General features: G+C 39.1%; 1 long non-coding RNA gene across 1 annotated transcript in view; it reads right to left on the reverse strand.

Moving 5' to 3' along the window:
- LOC144059133 (uncharacterized) overlaps positions 1-26,843 on the reverse strand; it is a 119,137-nt gene that overhangs the window by 45,418 nt on the left and 46,876 nt on the right. Inside the window, exon 3 of the long non-coding RNA XR_013295568.1 lies at positions 16,128-16,205. This is a non-coding gene — a long non-coding RNA (uncharacterized LOC144059133). The remainder of the gene's footprint in view (positions 1-16,127; positions 16,206-26,843) is intronic.

Below are 26,843 nucleotides of genomic sequence, written 5' to 3' on the forward strand. Positions count from 1 at the left end.
ATATTTGAGTACACTAGCACAGCAGGTTATCCACTATCAGATGAAAATGCTGTTCAAAAAGCACTTCAAACCTTTTTTTTTTTTATCCCGCCCTCAAATCAACAGTTCCCATCGCAAAAGTAAAGCCGTCATCACGCAGCATTACAGCATCGTAGCACGCGGCTGCCAGTTCATTATTGTGAAAGTATACCGGCACTTATTTTCACAGATGACTGAACTTGTCATGGTGACGCTTTTCACTGGCTTCAATCCGCCCGCCGCCATGAATGGCGACACAAAGCGCCGTCCCGGCTCAATAACGTCGAATCGGGGCCTCAAAAACAAGCTCCGAGCGACGGTTCTCACACACACGGCGGCCCCAGAGGTGACATTTGTGAAGTGATCTATAGATTGAGAGCCCAAATTCCCCCTCGCATGCCCGTTTGGCCCGGAAGAAAGCGGTAATTAGCTCAAATGTCCGTGGAAATGCACCGTCGGATGCTCGCCAAGAGACCAGGACGCTTAGGTTTCATTTCCAATTAGTTATGTTCAACCTAATTAAAAGGTGCGTTACATGAGTGCTTCTTAAAATGAGGTCTGGAGCTTAGGGTCCACAAAATGATTATGTGGTTTCATTTCAAGAAGTGCGTACTTATTATGGGAACTGGCATATGCCAGTAAAAAAAATAAAATACTCTTCACTACTTTAGCCTCAGCCCAAATGAAAGCTCTAATTGTGACGAGTCATTGCATATTTGTGACCTTTATCTCCAAACTTGTGTTTGCTAGGTGACCTAACAACAACTGACTTACCACATAAACAATTTCAATCTACACTTGTAGCCCTTACTATCGCAAAAAAAAAAAATTCTTGTTAACTGGAAAAATAAACAAACTCTGAATATCGACCAATGGTCTAACCTCCTCATAAATCACATTTTAATGGAAAAAATATCTGCCTCAAATAAAAACCAAATATCAAAATTTATAGAAACATGGTCTACGTATATAGAATTTTTTAACCTAATTCCGGTTACTTAATTCTGTCTGTTAGCGAGAGCCACTACATCGTGATAACTTACATTGATGTTTCTGCATCTGGCAATTTATTATTATATTATATTATTAGTATGGGATTTTTTTTTAATGGGCTTTAGGTGAACTGATGAATACACACACGCTCGCACGCACGCACACACACACACACACACACACACGCACATAAACATACTCACCCACATACAAAAAAAAGGGTATATATATATATATATATATATATATATATATGTGTGTATATGTGTATATATATATGTATATGTATTTAAAAAAAAAAAAAAAAAAAACATTTATTAAATTTTTTTAATTGATTTGTTGGATTTAAAAAAAAAAAAAAAAAAAAGGAGAGCAATGATGATGTCAAATCGAATGAACAATACTGAGCTCTCCTGTAAAAAAAAAACAAAAACAAAAAAAAACCATATTTGTGATTTTTACTCGCCACACTTTTTTTGCCGTGTAACTCGCACATAATGCTTCCAATTTACACCGCTCAAATTTCAACTTGCTTCAAAAATTCACGCCTCCGGGGGTATTTATTGTCTGATTCCGCATTACTTAGAGACATTGGACTTTTTTTTAAGTACCGCTCTCCACGCTCACTTCCATACATACAACTGATGGTCATTGCCAGGTGTCTGATCCTGCTCAGTGGCGCAGTTGGTAAAGTGCATTGTCCAGGAGCCAGGAGGTCGCTGAACATTGTAAATATAGCCAATGCCGTTATGCTAAGTGATATACACGTATACCAACTGACTATCATATCAGGAAATGGATGATAATGTCACTGAAATGATTAAATGTATGTTAGCTTTTAGCATCAGATGACACTTTTCAAAATAAATAGGCCGTTAGCCATGGTTTCAAACAAGCCAAGTTAGCTTAGTTGTTAAGAGCCTACCACCACGGAGTATCTGGGTTCAAACCCCGCTTGGACCACGTTTAGTACATTCGATTGTTCGATACCAACTGTCTATCATATCAGGAAATGGATGGTCATTCCTTTCTTTTTATTCATTTGTCATTTAACTACAATTAAAAATGTGTCATTTTCACATCATTTATCTTTCAATTTGCTTCATAAGCACATGCATTAAAATCTTAGCATTTAGCTAATAGCATTCAGCTTTTCAGCATTCCCACGCAATATCTGCAGAAATTGCACTTTGTCTAGTCCAAGAATTCTTCCCTTGCTATACTTTTACTTTAATATCAAAATTTGACATCTTTATCTTGGAAAAATCTGACTATATAATCTCATAAGATTATAACTTTTTATCCTGACAAATTAATTTTTGTTCTTTGGAAAGATTACAACATTTTTTGTCCCTTTGAAAAAAATCTCGACTTTACCCAAAAAGTTTGATCACTCCAATTACATCACACACACATATTTCCTTTCTTAACCTGTTTTGAGGCAAATGAGGGAACCTCTGCTTCCATTGCAAAACTGAAGCGACCCAGAAGTCTGTGTTCCCGGAACGGGCCGGACGCCGCGGGACCCCCTCTCGCAAAGTTGAATTTGATTGCGCTGATCAAACGGATCACCGCGCGTCGACGTTGCCAGAAGCACACAGCGCCGTACTTCAAAGGCTTCGCACTAATCCTATTTGGATTATTTCATTAGGAAACTCTCGGAATATCGGAGACTAAACAAGACCTGAGTTGTCATGTCGCCGGACGACCTTCATATCACATGCCAGGAAATGACCGAGGGATTCCTTCATCCAGACTGCGTCCCACAGGATGTAAACACAAGCCTTGTTAAAGGTGCATAAAATGCTGCGGCGATGCCTTTGCAAGTTCATTGCACAGGTTGTGCTTTGCTCGTTTAATAGTCCTTTCCCTGGGAACATCCCCCAGTATGCTCGGAATTGGAGGAAGATACGATCATAACTGGGACCGCTGCCACGTTTTTACGTTAGAAGAGGAAGTGGTCAAGCCGGACTAGTATTAGATGTGTTTTACAGGAAACTGCTTCTTGACGGCCGGGTGACACTTTCTCCCGAAAATGGCTGCATTTGGCAGGATAAAGTGAGGAAAACAGATGTTTTGTATGGGCAAAATATAAACATTGTCACGTTCAAAGCACAAACAAAAGATTGAAAGGGTGTTTTTACACTAGCACCCTTTAGTCAGTTTTAATCAAACTATAGTTGATTTTGCCCTTTGGTGGTGATGCGAAATGCCCGAAATGAAGCAAAAACCTAAACCTGACCCACCAACTCTGCCATAATCATAACCTTGTCCTATGATTTTACTAATCCTAACTGCGCATCCTAAAACATAGCCTAACTCTACCCCATTCAAAGGTTAGCACCTTAACGCCAATTGCAATTGAAGTCTAGTTTGTTTAGTCGATTATGAACCGCATCAAATCGTAAAAAGTACACTTCCTAATGCGATACTGTAGGATTGTGGTGAAAACACAAAATCTACACAACCTAAACTTTTACACCCTAATCCTAATCCAACACTAACCCTAAATTGATAGATCCCCGAGTTCAAAGCAACAGGGTGAAGCAGCATCTAGCTGTTATGCTGCGCACAAAAATGTCAACAGAGGTGAAGTGGGCAGTGTGAATGGAATGCTTTTAAATCCACGTTAAAAACTACAGTGTAGGTGTGTATATGTTCATTTGAAATGATTGTAATGACTTTGAAAAGACCCGAGGAAGATTAGCTGCTGAGATGTGTCAGGAGCTAATGGGGCTCTTAATAAACAAAACAAAACAAAACAAACATGTTACTTTCATACTTGTAGTAATGGTATTTTAAAGCATTTTTAGAAATAAACTTGAATTAGCAGATCAAAACACAATTGTAATAAATAAATAAATAAATAAATTCCCGCTAAAGAGTAAAGTTCCGAATGAGATACTGTAGGATTGTGGTAAAAAACACAAAATCTAAACCACCTCAAATTAAATAAAATGTCAATAGAAATGAAGTCGGCAGTGTGAATGCTTTTAAATCCACATTAAAAACTATATGTTGTTTCCATACCTATAATAAAGTTTTTTTTAGAAATAAATGTACAGTGTTCAAAAACAACCAAAATTAGCAGATAAAAGAGCAAATGTTAAAAAAAAAAAACATTTCAACGTTTGTTGATATCAGGGATTGAAAAATGCCCTCCTCCACCCCTTCATTTTTTTATTTTTTTTTTAACAGGCCACTTTTGGGGTTTCTTGGTCACTACCAGTAGCACTTTGAAAACACACAATACAATCTAACAAGTGCTACGTCGATTCCAACCTACATTCCACATTAAATGTAAACACGATAAAGTGCTGGAAATATTGCTTATATAAGTGTAGACAGTCGCGACAATAAATCAATAATGTACCCCATTAAAGCCCAACAGGATATTTATACAGCGTAAAACATTGAGATAAAAAGCATTCTTAGCATATTACAACACCGGCATTTCATCTAAAGGCTGCCGGTTTATAACCTGAAGCACTGCAAACTTTAACAATACGCCGCGCAGCTTTGATGAGAAGTTTTTTTTTGCCTGCTTAATCATTAATCATGCCCTTGAAGCAGCAAACTTTCTCTAACGAAATGCAGAAATAGTCCGAGGATGTCGACTCATGTAGGCCAAACGCCTTCTGGGATTTCAGCAAAAAAAAAAAAAGAAAGAAAGAAAGAAAGAAAGACAAGGATTGCAGTACGGAGGACTTGACGATAAACAAAGCGGTTGGATTTTAAAGAAGTGTGACGAAATTTTTATGCTGCTTTGATTTTTTTTTCTCCTCTGCAAAACAGCTGTTCACTCTTAAATACTCACAGCTAATTCATCAAAAAAGGTTCAAATGGATGTTTGACAAAGTGGCCATTTATAACCAGTGTAAGGAAAGATCCTTCCAAAAATCGTGTCCACTTACTGAGTGGCATCCAACCAATCCATGCTGCTGCTATAATGATAGACAGTATTTTTTGTCCATGATAACTTACATTGATGTTTCTGCATTTGGCAATTTATTATTATATTATATTATTAGTATGGGATTTTTTTTAATGGGCTTTAGGTGAACTGATGAATACACACACGCTCGCACGCACGCACGCATGCACACACACACACACACACAAAAAAATTAAAAAAAAAAAAAAAAAAAAAAAAAAATGTATATATATATATATGTGTGTATATGTATATATATTTGTATATATATTTAAAAAAAAAAAAACATTTATTAATTTTTTTTAATTGATTTGTTTGGGTTTTTTTTTTAAAAAAAAGGAGAGCAATGATGATGTCAAATCGAATGAACAATACTGAGCTCTAAAAATAAAAAAAAAAGTATTTTTTGTCCAATGATGCGTCAACATTTGCTGAACATCAAATGTTCAGGAAGGAAGGACTTCCAGTACGGAAACCCAGGTCACAAAAACTGAAGACATGCAGACAGTAATTTTTTGTTTTTTACCCCCTAGGATGAATTTTAAGTCTCAGAGAGATGCATTTGGTAACATTTACTACATTTATTAGTTTTTGAACGCTGAACATGGTATATAACTATGTAATAAATGAGTAATTATTTAGTTATTACCTTGTTTGTGAATGGACTTTCATTTTTTTGACCCACATTGCAGTTTCCATAAGTGTTCTTAAATGTGAATAGAGCTGAAGGCCATGAAAACACATAAAAAAAATATTTATCCTACATTGCAGTTTCAATAAGTGTTCTTGAATGTGAATGGAGCTGAAGGCCATGAAAACAATCCAGATCACAAAAACTGAAGACCTGCAGTGATTTTTTTTTTTTTTCTGGTAAGATTTTCAAGTCCCGGAGAGATGCATGTGTAACATTTACAAAACATATATTACTGCAAGGGTTTTTGAACTCTCAACATGTTTTTTAACTATGTAATAAATGAGTAATTATTTAGTTATAATAACTTGGGTGTAAATGGACTTTCTCTTTTTGACCCACATTGCAGTTTCCATAAGTGTTCTTAAATGTGAACTGAGCTTGAAGGCAATGAAAACACATAAAAAAAATATTTATCCTATCTACTTCTTTGTTATCTTTGGGGTCATTGTGTTTTTACCAAGATATTAATCAGCTTCCCCCCTCAGGACAATAATATAACATTTCATAAAGCCACGGATACATTTGGAATCATCCCCCAATGGTAATGTGATTAAAACTCCCGCTTTTGTTTCAAGTCTGTGCAAATGAGGAATCAATTAGCAAGCGCACAGAGATTCATTTGCCTCATTTGCACTCTGGGAGTGTGAAGTCACCACACGCACACGCACACACACACGCACACACACAAATCATTCCTCAGCCAATCAAGGAGAACCTGCCAACTACGGTTAATGTTTCCACCTGTTCACATGAGAACAAACATGGCCCCCTCCTGTTTCCGCTGCATGATGTTCAATGTTTCAAGCCGACAAAAAATATTGAAACAAAGGAGCAGTGTCTCAATTCCTCCAAGATTGTGAAATCAGCTTTACTGGATAAACGTCATCTTTTCCGTCACCAAGCATCCAGACAACCAAGATACAAACTTTTTTTTCCCCCAAGTGTATTATTTACTGCAACGCCAGCAATATTCAATTCTGAATTTGAGCAAAATGTTTCAGATAAAGAAAATTGTAAGGTTGCAGAAAAATGCAAGCCTTCCAACACTATAGAAAAAAAATGCTTCTGATGTTGTAGTTTGATGTATTGAAGTAGGACGAGCAACGCGAAACCTTCGAAGGCAAACCAAGTTTCTCGAAAAATATGCTCCTTTTTTTTAGATCCTAAAAAATGTGAATCTGCAAGAATTTTCTCACCCAAAAAATGCATGTAAAGCTTCACAAGAAGAGTTTGAACACCTCTCAGATTGTACAATATGGGATTTGAGCAAAACTTTCATGAAAAATACTAATTTGAATTATTAACTCATTTGCTCCCAAAAACGTATGAATATGTTTTTTAGGTGTTTTTTTATGCTAGAGCATACAGAAAGCTTCGATACAGCTTCTGACATGAAGAGGTCGCTTAACGCAATATTTGTTATTACAAAAACGGCCAGCAGGTGGTAGCAGAGTATAAGAGAGATCAACCAGGGGCCATGTTGCAAAAAGCTCTTTCCCCAATAATATGGAAACTTAGCTATATTCTAATGATAATTGCTGCAAAACACAAAATGATAAAAATATACTTTTTTTTCCTGATGAAAGAAGAGAGTCTAATCTTTCTTTTGGTAGGTTCCATGTTTTTATAGCAATAGAAAACAATATTCTGTGGGCCTTGCAAAATCAGTCAAAATCCAGTAAAACAGCCAGGAGTGAAGGGGGTTGCTTCACTGAAAATGGCTGGGAGTGAATGAGTTAATTGTGTCCCAGTATACTGGAGTAAAAAGCTTTTTTTTTTTTTTTCTCCGGAAGGGTCGTTTGTGTCATTGTTGTCAGAGTATTGTTGTTAAAAAGAAGAATGTCTGTAGGCAGCAACAGATGAGGTCAAAGGTTGAGAGGGAGCGACCTGTAATTGACTGTGAACCTCGTATTGTTTTGGTTCACCCATTAACCGCCGGCCCCCCGAAGACAACCCTCCTCTCCCCAATCTCACATGCACACACAAACAACAAAAGACCAAAGCAACATTAATCCTCCGATTGGACAATGGGATTACGGCGTTACGGCGCGAGACATTGGCATCACTATCCCGCTTCCCCCGGACTCTTTGGAAAAGTCTTTGAAATGTCGGACTCCATTGTGGCGGCAGCTCTCCCACTGGGCTCGTCCTCTGAACTGTACGCTGACGACTAACTCGAGCCGACGGGTTAACTTGGGCAAAAAAACTAATGCGGGAACTGTGGGGCCTGGTAAACAACTTTGGTTTGACTGCTTTGCTTTTCTAACTGCTTGCGGTGGGACTAAGTTGATTTTTAACCTAGAACTTTGAACCCCCCCAAAAAAATAAAGACATTTAAAAAAACTTGACACTAGTATGTTCTATGCAGCGCCACGAGTCGAAATATGGTATTCTGATTAATATTACATTTGAATATGAGCTATGCAGCAACATCCAGCCATTTTTATCCATCTCAGGGGGCGGCCATTTTGCCACTAGCTGTCGACTGAAGATGACATCACAGTTGGTTCGGGACTCAGCTAACAATCAATCACAGCTCAGCTTTAAATAACAGGTGAGCTGTGATTGGTCATTGCCTGATCCTTGAGCAACTGTGATGTCATCTTTAGTTGACAGAAAGTGGCAAAATGGCCGCCCCCCCGAGATGGATAAAAATAACTGGATTTTGCTGTGTAACTCATATTCCACAAATGTAATATTAATCAGAATGTCATGTGTTGACTAGTGAGGTCACATGTAACATATTATTGTCAAGAAATGATTACGGTTGACTTCCACTTTAATTGGCAATTTTGACACTTCAAAAAGCAAATACTTGGGTCTGAAAAAAAAAACGTTTTTTTAAATCAACACATTTAGAAGTTATGTTAGTGTTCAGACAAAGACTTGTGTGTTCTTCCTTAATGCTGACTGCAAGTCACAAAATATAATATATGATGTCCAGTTACATGATGTCCAATAACTTGCTAACCAATGACTTAATGGCCACTGAAATAATGACCAATCACAAGATGACAAAAGACTTGATGACTGATGACGTCAAAGCAATGCCTCGATTACTTAGTAGAACTGCTAAAAACAAATCTTGTCCTACGAGCAGTACGCATTTCCACCAAAACGAGTCCCGATATGATCAGCGTAACAGGATCGGAAAGCCCCGTTACTGCCGTGCGACCAGTCAATTGTTTTAACATTTGTCTTTGTTGTATTGCCGACTGGTTTGTGTTGTCTTAATCCGTGAGAGCAGCGCAGAGACGTCTGCGGATCCGAGGAAAGTGGAAGGAATGGAAAAGCAAATGGAGAACATGTTCTTTAAGTTTGCACTTGAAGGATCAAGCAAATGTGACAGCGGCACTTTTTTTTTTTTTATCACAAATGAAAATACGGTGACTAATGTGGAAGTGGTCGGGGGGAGGGGACGCATTTAGAAGTTATTTCGGGCTACAGACAAAAGCTAGAGTGTGTTCTAAACATAGCGTGCAGACAGCGAGTCACCATACATATCATCTTGATGTAAACTTTTCTTTTGTGCCCGTGAATGTAGATTCCCCGACTAGGTAGAAGAAAATTACGTTTGTGGATATTAGAATGAGCAGTGTGTTGCCTTCACGGCTTTTTCAATATAAATTAATTAATTGCGTTAAATAATAATGTTAAAAATATGTCTATGTTATTAACGAAGGTTTGTTATTTGTTTGGATGGTAATTCACCTCAGTTTTGTTTTGATTTAGCTGAAGGAAATTTTGGCTCCTCCAGTTTTTCATTTGCTCGAGACAGAACTGCTGTCATCTTGAGAAAATGACGGAAAACTTTTGAAGCGGCGACTTGATGACCGTTGACTAACATCTTGATGACCAAAGATTAGATGACTTGACGACAAATGACTTGACGAGCAATGACGCAATGCCGCTGGCTTGCACAAATATTTGTATTGCCGTTCTACAAAGTTCAAAGTTGAGAGACCCCGACCGCCACTCATCAAAGTTGATTGCAGCGACAACACTCGACGGCCCGACCTTTTCTATTTTGGATCTGCGCGAGATTTCCAGCGTGAAACAAGAGCAGCACGCCTGCGACATGCGTGTCAGTGAGATATGCATCCAGAGAGCCCGGCGTCATTTATCAGTCTAGGATGGAGGCCTCTGGGAGAAGGAAACTGGAGCTTAATCCACACAGGTGTCTACGTGTAAACCAACCAGCTGCTCCTCCATTGAGAAACGTTTGGGGACTTTGTTGTTTGCAATATCAAAATTCTTTTTCAACGTAATGTTAAGGCATATTTTTACAGTTCAGAAAATTCTGTAATGAAAACCTGATACGTCAATTACTTCAATAACAAATATTAGCTTTTTACTATTTATTTTTTTATAATTATTTATAATAGTATTTTTTTTTTTTTAAATGGCTGGGTTGTAATAATATTTTACTTTTTTTTTTTTTTTTTTACATAACCTCCCTGTTGATGACACCTATAGAACCCCTGCACACCGCTGCCAGAAATGACACTGATCATGTTTAATTATATCAAAACAAAGATGTTAAACATCCTCTCATCCTCTAAGTTTTTGTTTTTCAATATTTTTAGCAATTGCATTAAAAAAAGTTTTAATTTTGTACAACAGTTATCATCTATCTATTTAGACCTATTCTTGATTTTAGTATACTGGTGGCAATTTTTAAAGATTTTCTTGTATTGTAATTATATGATGTATCAGCATTTTTTAAATAATAATAATAAATAATAATAATAAAATTATGTTCAATTATTTATATATATATATATATATATTTATATATAAATAAATATATATATATATAAATATATATATATATATATATATATATATATATATATATATATATATATATATATATATATTTATTTATATAGATATATATATTTACATATATGTATATATATATATATATATATATATATATATATATATATATATATATATATATATATATATGATAAATATATATATATTTTTTTACAATATCAAATAACAACCTGATGAATCACTTACAAAAACAGACAAAAAAACAACAACTTTAAAAGCAGTGACATCTTTTCCATTTGTTTTGCAACAGGCCCATTTCCTCCAATGCTCTGCGGTGACCTCCCCTGACACCCCACCAACCCCCCCTTCAAGGCCGCTTTGCTCTATTAACAGCAGGCCGGCCCACCCTAGTCGGCCACTAGCGGAAAGCCATTGAAATGGTGGAATGGCAGCAAGCCAGCGTCCTCATCAGCTGCTTCCAACTTCATTTGTCCCACCAAACCTTTCAGCAAATGTCATTTGAGCGATTGATCTGTTCCAACTGGTCCCAAGCTCTGAATGGAAGTGGAAGAACACCCCCCCCCCCCCTCCCCCTCCCCGAGAATTTAAAAAAAAAAAAAAAAAGCCTGTAAAATGATCGATGTGTTCATGTATGTGCAGGAAATATGTACATCAGGTTTGGCCTCTCGATTACATGGGACAAGCAGGCTGAAATCAAGCCGGACAACCCAGAACTGGAAATGGTAACGTAAACAAGACATCATTGACCACAATGGCAACGCTTCTCATGTTTTGTCTCATGAAAACTGAACAACACGAGTAAGAATGCCAAGCATGTCCAAACTTAAGTCCGTGGTTTCCTCCAACAAGTTCAATTGGTTTTACTTTTTAAATCTATTGCTAATTACAATGGGAATGCGTTGGCATCTGTTTACAACTGATTACAAAACAAACTCGAATCGGGCATGAATGAGCACAAGAGCTTCAATGTCATTGTTTAAATAATCCTTTTAATGTTCCTGAATTTGAAATATCACTTTTAAATCTCAAAATTGTACTGGATTTACCGGTACTTTCTTTATGGGTTGATTTGTTATAATAGTCCACAGTATTTGGTTACGTTGTGAGCTTGGTTTTCAGTGGTACAAAGAATTCACTTAGGATGATGATGATCATAATAATAATAATAATAATAATAATAATAATAATAAAGTCACTACATGATGAAAAATTATAGGTATATTTCTGTCTCTTTCTAGAACATTGAACATTTTATGTTCCATTTATTTATTTGGTGACATATCCAATGTTATGTGCCACATGTGAATGCGTACACCAACTGAACAGAGGTGGCAAATCCAGGTCCAGAAAGTAAAAACTCTAGCTCTAGGTGCCAGGGAGCTAGTTAGCTAAAGAAAAAAACGGTGGCAGGGTTTTTACATTCAAGTTCTAGCTAGCTAGCTCCCTATTTTAGTTCCCATAGCGCTCGTTTACCTGCTAGGGCGCTAGCTAGCTAGCTAGCAACAGGGGTGAAAGCCAAAATGTGGCAGGGGTTTTACTTTCTGGACCTGGATTTGCCACCTCTGCAAACTGAAGTGTAATTGGGCAGCTTCGTGAAGAAGTGCTGCCTGCATGAGTGAAAACACTTCATCTTCAAGAGGGCTGGCTTTTTATCTTCTGACTACTGGTTTGCCCTAGCCCCGCCCACGGCCGTCATGGTAAACAAACGCAGTATATTTTGTCTTTACCCATCTCGAAATGGGAGACAGACTTGTCTATAGCACCGGAATCTGACTTTTGGATTCAAGTTTGTGAAAACGCATTTAAAATGACAAAACACACAAATTTGCAACTTATCCAATATAAAATTATTCACAGAACATACATTACTCAATATATGATGAAGAAAATGGGGCTCTCAGACTCCGACATTTGTCTCCAATGTTTACAAAACACTACAGACACTTATGTTCATGCTTTATGGTTATGTACTCCGGTTATGTATTTCTGGACTAAAGTCTTAGATAAACTTTCCGCTATTTTGGACTGTAGGATACCTTTATCTCCAAACTTGTGTTTGCTAGGTGACCTAACAACAACTGACTTACCACATAAACAATTTCAATCTACACTTGTAGCCCTTACTATCGCTAAAAAAACAATTCTTGTTAACTGGAAAAATAAACAAACTCTGAATATCGACCAATGGTCTAACCTCCTCATAAATCACATTTTAATGGAAAAAATATCTGCCTTAAAAAAAAAAACAAATATCAAAATTTATAGAAACATGGTCTACGTATATAGAATTTTTTAACCTAATTCTGGTTACTTAATTCTGTCTGTTAGCGAGAGCCACTACATCGTGATAACTTACATTGATGTTTCTGCATTTGGCAATTTATTATTATATTATATTATTAGTATGTTTTTTTTTTAATGGGCTTTAGATGAACTGATGAATACACACACGCACGCACGCACATGCACATGCTCACCCACATACAAAATATGTGTGTATATGTATATATATGTATATATATTTAAAAAAAAAAAGAGAGAAAAAAAACCCCAAAAAGAAACATTTTTATTTATTTTTTTTATTTTTATTTTTTTTTTAAAAAGGAGAGCAATGATGATGTCAAATCGAATGAACAATACTGAGCTCTCCTGAAAAAAAAAAAAATTGTGAAAAAAAAATGCATGATATTTAAGGAATGAAGAGCTTAATTGTCTTTCAACACAATTTGCATAAATTCATCAATATTGTTAAAAGTGCTACAATTTGTAGCCCCTGTTGCTCTTGGACACTCTTTATAGTTTCTACCGTTTCAATAGACTATAAAAGTAAAATAAAAGCAAATTAGTTTCCCCGCCATTGAGCCTTCTTGCGCAAGCATGTGTTTCAAATCGTTTTGCTGTTCTTTTTTCCATCCTCTGGAAAACGTCTCATTTCAAACTAAGCCAGTAAGTGTGCCACAGCTACTTTTGTTCTACTTTAATTACATTAAACGCAGTCGTGACAAAGACTGGAGCGGACAGTATGTATGACTTTCAAAAGGATCGCTGCGGTCTCAAATAACAGCATTGCGGGCCAATTATGCAAAAAAGGGTCAACACAAGCAGTGGGGGTAATGATGATAGGAAAAATATGCTTTTCTTCGACTTGAAATAACAAACATCTCTCATCGAAAGAACAAAAAGCCTCAAATAGTGTCAATAATGCAGCTACAGGCCAAGCATATGTTAATAGCCTTAAAAAAAAACGATTGTGGAAGCGTATCAACTCACTTCTACATGAACAATTGAAAATGAAATCATTTTATACAAAATATATATTTCATTGAAGTCCTGGTGGTATAAAAGATATAAACGATTGAAACTAAATGATGGCTTATGCCACCTTCAATGTAAAAAAAAGTATATGAAAGGGCCACAAAATTGAGCACCAAAAGTTGAGTTGACTCAACCGGACTCGTCGTTTGTTGAACTTGTTGTGTTTTTCCATGTTTTCCAAAACTGTTAAAAAGAACTTTTCCAAGAATTACGAGTGTGACGTATTACTACGTGCGTGAATAATGTCACTTGTTCATTTGTTTGTCTTTTTCCCCTTTTTTTTTTTTTTTAGAAAAAGAAAAGCGCTTTTGCTTTTGAGAAAGAAAAAAACTTGGACTTCTTATAGAGAATTTTTATTTGTTTGTTTTATTTATTTATTTATCCAACATTGTGATGTCTTTTCCAGAAATGAAGATGCAATATTTCTGAAAATAAAGTTGTATTTTTTAATTCACTTGTTAAATAAATTTTGACTTGTAACATTGTGAATTTAACTTGGAAGAATATGACATTATTCTTGTAAAATTAGCATGTTTTATTTAATCAGAACAAAATACCTTTTTTTGCTTTAAAAGATCTTTGAGGAGTTTGCCACTTTTTTTTTTACTCACGACTGCCACTTCTGGCCCAAAGTGAAACTGTATCTGTGACAAACGAAGACATGACTTCAGATGAGGTAAGAAAAACTCCGCCCCTCCCCTCCCCAACGAAACTGCGGCGTGTGCGGCTCCGCACACTCTACTATAAAGGGAAGATAAAAGCTGACAGGTACCGTCAGAATAAAACAGTCAGGGCCCTTCGTACTCATCTGGGCATTGTGGAGCCTGCATAATGTAGAAAAAGCTTTAATATTATCTTTTTAAAAGGCACAATGCACCTTTAAGAAAAAAACACTTCACTTTATCTTAAAAACACTTAACTTTATACTCTATCGTTGTAACTTTGTGTTTCTTTGAAAAGTATAATAAATTAGTCGTTTTCTCAAAAATAGGCAATATTTGAACTCCTACGGCATTTTGGGTGCACAGGGTAGTTATGTGTAATTAGCGTCAGGATTATGAGAGGGTCCTTGGAAAATGTTCTCCCATGTGGGACAAAACAAAAAGCCAAGAAGTGGACTTCCCTCCCAACAGCCTTGAAGCAAATTGTTCAGGAAAGGCTGCCAAGAGGCCTCCAGCTGCACATTGTGTCACAAAGACACAATCACATCCTGCCATGAGCGATTGCAATGAATTGTTCAAGCCACATTTGAGAAGCTGCACATTATTAGTTCACACCGGGACGACTTTTCACACAGTCGCTGAACACACGCTATGATAAGAACATAAGGAAGCACGGAGGGAGTGTGTGGGGGGGGGGGGGGGGGGGGGGTTGATGGCGTTTGTTTGAAAAGCTGTTAGCATATCGGCTTGAAAGTGAAGATGACTAACATGCGCAACGTCAGAAGGATGTTGCCGGTCCGAGAGCTGTAAATCAGATGCACGTGTGCGGCGGAGGGTTCAGCCAAACGTCGCCTGGCACTCGGTACCAGTAATGCGCACAACAATCACAGGGCTACGCAACACACAGGAATGCACAACACACAACACAACTGACGTACACGAGCAACACGTCCGAGCAGCCAGAGCTGGCAAAGGTACTTAGAGGTACTTAAGTAGACGTATAGATACTTGTTTATGCGATCAAGATTTTGTAACCGATCACAGAGTTAAAAAAAAAAAAAAAAGAGAACCAATCACCAATCCGAATTGATCCAATCTATTTAAACTAGGGGTGTCAAAATTAGTGCATTAATTTTGAGTTAATTTAAAGTTTCTTTAACGCCACTTTTTTTTTACGTGCGATTAATAACGGCCCCTTTTTTGGAAAGCCTGTACTGGGTGAAGTCCAGTCGCAACGCAGCAGACACGCCCATGTCAACTTAGCAGTAATAATAATTCATTTATTTGTGGAGAATGGGGTCAAGTTGTATTTTACAATTTTAAAAATGTGCAGAATTTCTCAATTTACATGTGAAATATTAGCTCAGTCACCAATGTCTTACAAATACAATTATGCCATCTAGTGGCAGAAAACTGACCTCAACACAAATCAATAACACACACGTTTTTTTTTTACAGTACAGTACATCTTTTTAATTTCAACTCCATTTCATGAATTATTATGAGATTGCTGTATCAATAACTAAAAGATGCAACCATATTTTTATTATTATTTATTTTATTAAGCATTTCCCACTTTTATGCTAAGAGTATAAAAACATACATGTCTATTTAGATCAGCTATAAAAAATTGCGATTAATCGTGAGTTAAGCCATGCAATTAATTACGATTAAAAATTGTAATTTAAACAACTTGTTTACTTACTGTGCAGTCGACCTCCACTATTTGCCGGGTATCGGGCCAAGCCGGGCTCACAAAGGATTGACGCCCATTGATTTTTACCTGCAAAAAATAACAACAATTAAAACCTAAACAATCTCCCAAATATGCTATAAACATTTAATACACGGGAAATGGAACGGAAAATACAGTAACAAAGTATTTATATAGTAGTTTGCTACTTTCCACCATTGAAAGCAGTAAACTACTATTGTGCCATTCTTTATTTTTTTTTTCCAGTAAACCCCGCGGCTGCTTCCTGCCATCGCCGTTTGTAATGAACCACATTGAGTGTGTCCCCAATCACTGTATGAATCACTACATCAGTGAATATTAAAACCACATTGCCCCCCCCCCCTCCCTCGTTTCTTTCATGAAGACGGCAGCTTGTGCTCAGTCTGGTTTCAAGCAAAGGGATGAATTGCACACATTCAAGCGCAGACCCGAAGTCAAGGCCACCGTGGACGCTTCCAAGTGGATCCCGAGACGGGGCTCGCAAAAAAAAAAAAAAAAGGACGGCGGCCAATGCGAGAGCAGAAACAGAATGAAGCCAAACTGTAAGAAATCAAACGATCCCTGCACTTCAAATCTTATCAGGGACGAAATGTGTCACGTTCCTGTTATCTGGCTGCGTGAATGTTTTGTGTTTTTGTTTTTGCGGTTGCCTGGGTTGGTGTGGACACACCGAATTACGAAGACAACAAGCCAGGTACTTAAGTGCCGGAGAAGCAAAGGAGCAATGGCAGATTTATTGCTTGCTCATCGACATTGCCTCATTCAGCTTTTTGTTCGTCAGTTCAACAATCACCAAAATATCTGTTTAGTACTTCTTTCTTGGTTCTGCGAGTTTTCTTTCAAGTGAATATTTTGGTCTCATTTTGCGCAATTCCTTCGTGTGTATTTAAGTTTCAGTTGCTTCCAAACTATTAGTTATGATTCAGTTCTTTGTTTTAGTTTATTTCTTTAGTTAGTTGTCCACACTAACCTTATTAGTTACATTAACGGTTTGTGCACCTGGTGTTTAAAAACGTCCCGTCTGCCTCACAACAAATGAGATGTTAGAAAAGCAGATTTTGTCACCTCAAAGCAGTCAACATGTCGGCATCCGTTTCAGTCTACCAATTACACGTGACTAACGTAAAAAGCAACAACCCTTAATATTTTTTATTTTTTTATTTCTTTTCTTTTTCCTGGAGAGCTCAGTATTGTTCAGACGGTAATTTTACCGATTTGACATGTTATCATCACTGATCTCCTTTTTATTTTTATTTCATTATATATTTATTAACAAAAAAAAAAAACCTTAATATTTTTGAAAGGGATGCGAGTTGCACTCTACCAGTTGCACTTGTAGATTGACCTTCCGAGTTCCGCAGAATATTGCCTTCATGCCAACGTGACGAATTAAAAATTTGAAAGGGATCCAAGCGGCTAGTTAGCATGCTAACTGTTGTTACCACAAAACAATCGCAGTAAACGCGATATAACACTAAACCATCATGTCAGAATTTGTTGTACTCTACCAGTTGCAATTCTAGAATGAGCGTCAAATGCCCACTAATAATTTCCCTCATCAACAACCCTTAGCTCTTTGACTGCCAAAAACGTTAAATAACGTTTAGTAAAATCCTATGGAGGAGTGCCAAAGACGTTAAAAGACGTTTGTTTCAAAACAGAGGTGAAACTAACCATTTTCTATTGTGGATTACTGAAAAACGGAATAAGGTAGAAACAAACTTTTTTTTTCTGATGAAAGATGAGAGTCCAATCTTTTTTTGGTAGTAGGTGTGTTTCCATAGTCCAAACACATAATTGTCTATGGACCTTGAAAGATCAGTCAAAATGCTTAAAATCGGCTGGCACCCACGGCATCCCTTTTCTGAAAACGTCTGGCAGTCAAAGAGTTAAGAAATTGACACGCTAGTTGTTGTTGCAAATCAATGAATCCAAACAGAGCCTTGAGCCAGTGTTCCTTTGAAGCATCCTAGCATTAAAACGCAGTTCTGCTAACTTTTGCATCATCTGCATTAGTACATAATGTGCACCCTGCTCAAACACATTCGACTCTTACGTAGATTTATTACGCACATCTGGTTCTTTCATCCCCATCTTAATGCCTTCATGTCAGAGATATGAGCAGCTTGCTTCCTCGCGAATACTTTTAGCAGCAATCCTCCCACCGATTTGAGTGTGCATACGTTAAGTTCCGCACCTGTTTCCCAGGAAGATGGACTGGCTTTCGTACGCTCGGCGCGCTGATGTATTTCACTCATAACGTGCCGTACGGGAGACGGTTCGGTTCTTGGAGAGGCGGACGTCTCAGCAAAGACAAGGTCAGCTGTCAGAATCCAAACTACTGCGTCCTACTGCGTCTGGCAAGACAACACGTGCGCAACCCTTCCGGCTCACAAGCTGTTCCCATCACTACGGGTAAAAACCGGGTCGAAACCTTGGCTCGCAAGACCAAAAGGCGTTTAAGCGTGACAGTTGAGGAAAGACATCACAACAATGCCTTTCATGTTTGGTATTCCCGGGTCTGTGGACCGCAACAATTACGCATGGAAAAAAAACACAACCATGCGATATAATTTAAATGTTTTCAGACCACAACAAAATGCAAAGATGATGAGAAGGCCCCCCTTCAATCCCGGTTGGAACGTCAACGCTAGCTCCTCTTGACTTAAAAGCTCGAGAGTTGCCAGTGCAACCAGCTGCATTTCAAACCCCCAAAAACCTGAACTGACCAATTTTCCTCGGGATTGGATGGAAGGGTGTAAGCGTGAGCCGAGGGAGAAACTTTTCCGACTTGGCACAGAACCTCGGATTGTGGGGTAAGATCTGTTTCGCATCTGAGAAAGCAAAAAAAAAAAAAAAAAAAGCCTGGCTTATACGCTCGTCAGTGTGCGCTTACATGAGAATGAAGATGTGTCACAGTGAAGTCAAAGTGTCAAGTCGAGGAAATGTGACCAGAGGCGACACCACATTTGTCCTTTCACCAGCTCGGCCCAAAATTGTCAAAATGGGGAATTAAGACATTCCTTTTCCCATTGCATGCCATTCACCCACTCGATTAATCGTGTCTTGAAGCAATTGGGGTGTGCATACTTGGCCACAATGAGCAGAAGCGCTGTTGATTCACTTGCAACTCGTTTGTGGTCTGGGGAAGAACCACAACTAAGACTTTCTTCCATGCGGACCTCCACACTGGCACGACTCCTTTAGGCAGCATTAATATTGATGGGGGAAATAGGAGTTCAGAACATTCCAGTCTCCATTCAATAAAATCTAACCTTAAACGATGATGGAACGTATCATCTCCCCAACGTTCTATTTTCCAACAACTTTCTTACTGAAAAAGGTTCCTTCCATTTTCTCTCAGTATCTCAAATGCTTGTCTTCGATGGTTTTCAGGTTGGTTACAGCTCTAGCTGTGAATAAACGACGTAGTTCAACAGTTAAGAAAACATCCATCCAGCCGTCTATTTTCTATCGCGCTATGGTGTCAGTCCCAGCTGACTTTGGTTGAGGGATGGGGGGGGGGGGGGGGGGACAACCTGGGCTAGCTGCTAGCTGGGCTAGCTAGTCAATCACAGGCCACGAACAAAAATTCACACGATGGACGATTAAGAGCCTTCAATGAACTTAGCACGTATTCATTTGGGAGGTGGGAAGAAGCCTCAGCCCCGATCCTCGAGTACCCCTATGCAGCCTGTTTTCCATGTCTCCACAGCCAACACAGCTGAGGATCGTTATCAGGCTTCATGCAGAGCTTGCTGATTAGCTGATCATTTGAAATACCTGTGTTGCTTGTGGGAGGAGTGGAAAACCGGCTGGATCGGGGTACTCGAGGACCGCGGTTGAGAACCACTGATCTAGTCCGTTGGTTTTTAACCTGGGACCCGCATTTTCCTATAGTTGTAACCTACTTTTACAAATGCAAATTTTTAATAAAGAACATGTTCAAAATAGCTTTTAAAACATTACGTGTATCATTTTTTTTAAACATAACGCGACATGCTTACATATACAAAGTGCCTTTCAGAGAACATTTTTGAGAAAGTGACTGAACACAACTGTAGGTACAATAATGAATAACTTGCACAGATTTCTTCTTTTTCGGAAAGTGTAACATGGAGAGTTTGTCTTCTTTTTGAAGAATGCCGACCAAAACAGCCGTCACAGATTTTAAGAGTTTAAATTATTTTCCAAATGCATAAAAATGAAAGTCTGAATATTTGATTGCAGCAGCAATCAAAAACAATTTTGTACACGTGTTGCTCACTAACCAATCACTAACCTTCGCAAATATCGTAACCAAGTCATAATTACAGCAAATATTTAAATGAAATACTTCTACAGGGATGTGATTTGACCAAAGTGAAATTATCAGAAAATTTAGCCGGGGGTCTGGCGGTTAACCCTCACATGACAAAGAAATAGACAAAACAACAGCATAAATTTTCAATGTATATTGAACTATCCCATATAAAATGGCAGTTTTAGTCAACTCAAAATCAGTCACATTCAAAAACATTGGACTGCCTTTGCTTTTAAAAACTATCACTGAGAATATCATCATATCTAACTAATGTGATTACTAAGTTAACACATAAATAATGTTGAGGGGTTCAAATTTCATGAACAAATAATTGTATCATGACCAAAAAGTAACTCATATTAGAGCATACCACAAATGTCTTTGTTATAGCAGAAGATGTTATCTGTCGGAGTCATGTGCATACACAATGAACTATTAAAAAAAAAAAAAAAAAAAGGAATTTTTTTTTTTGAGGGAGATAAAAATAAGCGGAATTCCGCGAATTAGCGGAAAAATCACATCCCTGCTTCTAGGCCATAGACATCAGATGAAAAACAGTTCATTTGGAATGAGGACCACTTGTAATTTTTTACTACCTGTCCACAACCAAACAAAAACAGCTCCGCAACCCACTTTTGGATCTCAACCACCCACTTGAGAATCACCGATTTAGTCCATCCATGCTTTTTGCTCCTCAGTCAACTGCAGATTCAAACCCACAGACTTAATTTAGAGTTTTCACTTAAGATAAATGTTTTTGGCATGTGTGAAGAAGCTGATGTACGTGGAGACAACATACAAATGCCACACAGAAGTCTGTAGCCAGGATGTGAAACACCGCACCACAGAACTGTCCTTTGCTTGACAGGTTCCACTGTTTCCAGTATGACACGACCTTTCGTGTGTTGGTTAGCAACAGCCACATTTCACAGCCAAGTTCATCTGCCAATCACGACTTATCGTGACCATTGCGAAGGTCAAACCCAAAGCAGCAAGTGCTCCAAAACCAAGCTGCACAAAATCAGGCGTTCAAAAGTGGGGTTTTAACATTATCCCTTTTGCGTCCTACGCTTGAAGCCCCTTTGGCAGCCCCCCTTGGCAACCCCGTGGCGCGGATGTGCAGTTTAATGGCTGGCACCCGATCCGCCCCGGTCAACAGTTGCGGTGCTGCGAAACCTCAACTGTGGCAATCAGAGGTGCATTGGACCCGATTGTGCGCACCAAGATTGTTGCCAGCGCTTTGAACTGCAAAAATAAATAGTGAACAGGGGTACGTTATACATTTTTCCGGCCAGGATTAGACACCCCAAGTCATCCGTCTCGGCACGTGCACCGGTGAGTGTTTGCCTTGGAGGGAAGCCACCTCATGCGGTAGCTGCAAAATTTTCACCCCCACCTATTGACCCCTGATTTTTTTTTTTTTTAAGTGCGCATTTGATCAAATTCGTTTCGCACACGCAGCCTGTCCTTGTCAAGGATGAGGCCTGTGCAAACATTCGGATTGTCTCGCCGTCTGCTAGAGACGTTTGCGTGCAGGCTGAAAGAGTGATCACAAAGTTGAGGGGGGGGGGGGGGGGGGATGTTGAGGCCACTTTAAGGAAGGAGGCAAACGGAGCACCTGGGACAGGTTGATTTGGATGATCTGGACGTAGACAGAAGGGGGAACTTGTCGGCCGGCCAACATTCTGCTTCTTCACACAGATGACAAGATCTGACAGCGGCGCGCGGTAGTCGTAAGACGAGAGCGAGAGATGGGATGTCAGTGTAAACACTCGCCGAGCATTTCGGAGGATTACCTTCCCTGTTGTGCGTGTGCTTCATCCGCTGCAGCTTGGAGCCGCGCCAACAATCATAAGAGTATTTAATAACAGCATGAGTGAGGAGATTAAAATCTTTCAAAAAAAATAAAAAATAAAGGAGCCTCCAAGTGTTTGGTTTAACGGGTTGGCAGGAAGGATTCAAAAACAGGATGGTGAGGAAAAGTAACCCTTGTTCAGAAAATACACCATCATAAGAAACATTGATTGTTATTGGGGTGGCGTGGCTCAGTGGTAGAGTGGTCATCTCTCAACCCAGAGGTTGTGGTTCGATCCCATGCCAACTGACCAAGTCGAAGTATCCATTTTCAACCCAACAGTTTTAAGAGTGTAATCCCTGAGACACAACAAATTCAGTGTTATTCAGTGCTATGGAAGCAGATAGTGGAAATAACGCGTCTCTTGTGAGTGATTCCCTCAAAGAAGCGTGGAGATGGAAAGTATGTACATATGGCCAAGTGGAAAAACATTGAACGTAAGTATTGGCTGGAGATAATATGCAACACGCTCGGCTCACGAGGGTGCCATCACAAACGCCGGTCATCTAATTGCTTTTTTTCCGCCGTGCCGCACATGCAGATGGTTTGTTGTATTGTTCAACATTTTGCCATTCAATGATCCAAATCAATCACGATCAGTGACAAGTAAAGCCTGGCTCTTGTTTTGGTGTAAATGATGCGTTGTATTGTTTTTTGTTGCGTAATAATGCCACAATGCAGTATGGTGAAATTCTATCTCCAGTTAAAAGGACTATGAATGGCCAAAGTGTGGATGGCAGTCATTAAAGTGGCATCAACCGGCTAAATGAGCTTTCGGGAAAATGAAACCTCCTCCAACCCCCTTGCAATTATTGTTCCAGCTTCCAACTCCTTTTAGGCATTTTGTAGTTTCCGAACAAACACGTAATTCTTCGCTTGGCTGAGGTGACCCCCAGAGAGCCTTTCAGTGGCGTGTATTGGATGTGAGGCCAAATAAGTTTGGCCAATGCACACACATGAGCTTTAACTGCCTGGATTCTCGCAGAGCGCTCGTCGCTAATCGTAACCTTCACCCTTGTCGTATGCTGAAGGTGAGGACTGTAATTCATTACAAGAACATCAATTTTCAAAAAAGGCTCCACCAGGATCTTGCTTTTTGTCCAAGCCCGGCTGCGTAAAGAATTATTGTCCCATGACGACCCATGAACATGCTTCCACGTGCCAAAAAAAGAACTGTGGAAACAACCAGATAAATTTATCTAAAATCGTGTTTCTGCAGCCCGTTTTTTTACCCCAAAAATCAAACGCAGCTGTGGACCGTCGTGTCAAGAAAAATATGCACGAGCGACAAGAAGCCGACGACTGATTGTTGTGTACGTGTCTGCGGTAACGGAGCCAAGCTGCCATTTTTTTAATGCTAAAATATCATAAAGTCATCGTGTTGTTACATTTCCAGAGCGGTCCGGTAACGAGCTTTAAAAGCTCAGACTCAGTGAAATATTTTGACATGCTATCTGCTTCCAAAACACACAGTTTGTCTCTGAAATGTAGCAGTGGAGCGTTAAAAGTGATTAATCCCCACCAGAATCTGCAGTTTTACCTCAACTATTTTATTTGCAGGTTTTCTCTCAGAACTGCCACCAAACGTCATTTTGATGTAACGCTAGCGGAGCACATGTTCAATTACTATAGCCGTCGACGGCTGAATTTATGAAGCGGTATTAGCCTCGCTGATGTCGTAAATCACGCCCGTACTTTCCACTGAAGTGACGAGTTCTATGTGGACGCTCTTGAAATAGGGGGGGGGGGTCATATTTCACCTCTCACAGAGGTCAGGTTGCCGAGCTCTACCAATGTTATGTTAGGATTTAAAAAACAATTATTTCCAAACTAAATCAGATAAATGCCGACTCGGGCTAAAGCAATGCGTCAAAAATCAACAGGCACACTTTTGTCTACTCCAAACTTCCCAAATCTTCACTCAGCCAGGGAACATATTTTTTATTTGAAAAAGCACACGGCACACCACCAAACAAAAACTGGCGCAAAAAGTGAAAACAGTTTCGTGAAATAATGAGGATCTTGTCTCAATTTTGTCACCAATGTACTTCATGTGAAATATGGGCCTGTTGGGTTTAACGCAACACACTCGCAAGCTAATTTAGCCAACCTAGCATTGCTAGCTATGTGCTCATGGTTGCAACGTTTACCCCCCCCCCCCTCTTTTTTTTTATTATTATTATATTTTTACTTTGAGTAAATAGAGAGCTTAAATTGCACACTTATTACAGTATGGACTATATGCCACGGAGGAGGCGGGACTTCCGACTTTCGGGTTTTCACCCATCAACTTTGTTTCCGTTTCCGGTTTGCAACGTGTGGGCCGCGTCCTAGTATGTGCGCTTCCGCCTTTGTGCCCCTCGGTTGCACATTCCCCATCCACGGGTGCGAGGCTGCGAGTGTGTAGTGTCTGTTTCAGTGTCCGAAGCATTTCAGATAGCCGATAGCGGTTGGGTGGGGGGGGGGCCAGTGTTGGAACGGAAACGGCGATGATGTGTAAAACTCGGAAGTCGGAAGTCCGTGACATCTACTCCATTACCGATCAGATCTTGTCTTGGTGGAGTTGTGATTCTTGCCTACTCTAAAACCAATTCTCTTTGGTCCCTATCTAAATTTACACTACAGAATTTACTGTGTATTAACTTTTTGACTGCCAGACGTTTTCAGAAACGGGCCAGTGCCAGCCGATTTAAGCATTTTGACTGATCTTTCAAGGTCCACAGAAAATGTTTGGACTATGGAAACACATACTACCAAATGAAAGATTTAACTCTCATCTTTTATCAGAAAAAAAAAGTTTGTTTCTACCTTATTCCGTTCTTCAGTAATCAACAATACAAAATGGTTAGTTTGACCGAAATGCTCTGTTTTGAAACAAAAAGCGGAGAAAAAGAGCTTTTTGTGAAACGATGTTATTTCATGCACTCTAGTGAATTGTACACTTCTTTTTGTCCATGAATGATGCCACAAACACCTAAACAGTGCTTTACTTCTGTAAAACGCTTTCACCAACAATGAAAAAGTGTTTTTAGTTTGCAAAATACGTTTATTTCCATTCAACAGTGTAGCAATTTGACAAAACAATTTCGCAAACTATTTACAAATGTGTGCAACTGTGGTACTACTTACAATTATGTGGATGTTTCAAATACAGTTTTTCTTTTTGTAACACTACCCTGCGTGCAAGGAGAGGGAGCAGGATTCGCACAACAGATTACTTTCACTTTCATTGTCTGTTTCGCGTGCAGACGTTACACTTTCTTGACGGCCTTTTTATCCGGGGAATAAATAATAAATAAATAAAAACGGCTCTAGCGTGAGCTGCTTGCAACCGCCATTATGGCTTCTTCAGCCATTGTCCCCTCAACACTCTAGCCCCGCCTCACGTCTTCTGCTGACGCCCACCCGATCTTGTCAAAAGAGAGTCATCGCTGCCTTCTAGGGGCCAAAAATAGTCATTAGGCTCACTAGACCTGCTTGAAACTTTCAGCACAGCTCCGCAAGGCTTCCCTGCACCCGTTTCAAAAAAAAAATTAAAAAAATGGGTGGACGTCTTTTAACGTCTTTGGCGCTCCTCCGTAGGTTTTCGCAGAACGTCATTTAACGTCTTTGGCAGTAAAAGAGTTAAAAAAAAAAAGTTTTCAGTTGGTCAACTGTATGTGAACAAAACATGGAGAGTATTGAGAATGTATCCACAGTATTGTAACCGTGAGAGGTAACAATTTGTTTTTCCACCTGATATTTTGTCCCACGCCTACGCAGCAATGCAGTACTGTTGCATTCTTCTTGATTTTTTCCGCATGAAAAAAAAAAAAAAAAAAAAAAGTTCTCCCAGGGATGCATGCCATCAGATCCATCTCCATTGAGCTCATTCCACTGACATGGTTGACAGCTGGAAGTCAGGGTTGATATGTCGAGCCTTACATGAAGGTCGTCCTGCTCTTATGTTCATGTCAACAACACGCCTGCCTGCACTTTGATAATTTCCCCATAAATGATTGCAGTATGTGGCCTTCATCACTACATAAAGTGCTTCTCGTCTGTAATCTTGGCTTGAATGACTTCATTCTTTTGCTATTGTGCGTCAATCCCCCGATTGACGAGCCATTACTATTGTCCTCCGCACAAGTCCCAGCAGATCGCTGAGGTCTTGGTGTTCACCCTCAACACGGCAAGACTCAAATCTACAGGATTAGTAGGCCATCAAAACGGTGATGGAATAATCCTGTCGGGCAATCCCCTTTCACGAAATGGAAAGTCGGGTTTCCCAGCACTAAGTGTCAAAAGTAATCACAAATGGTCCTTAGGCACGTTGGTTGAGTCTCACCGAGGCTCTTTTTAATAAGACGCAGGCGCCGCATACGCTTTGTTTGGTGCTTTAAGAGGGCGTGGCGCAGCAATGACTCACCATCAGTTTTTTATCATCGGTACAACGGAAAACGGGTCAAGACTGCCGAGTCACAAGAGGATTAGTCGCTAATTGGTCTTAAGTACAATAACATTTGGAATAATGTTATCTGTCACATCG

The sequence above is a fragment of the Vanacampus margaritifer genome, chromosome 10 (assembly GCF_051991255.1).
Source record: "Vanacampus margaritifer isolate UIUO_Vmar chromosome 10, RoL_Vmar_1.0, whole genome shotgun sequence".
Taxonomy (NCBI): domain Eukaryota; kingdom Metazoa; phylum Chordata; class Actinopteri; order Syngnathiformes; family Syngnathidae; genus Vanacampus; species Vanacampus margaritifer.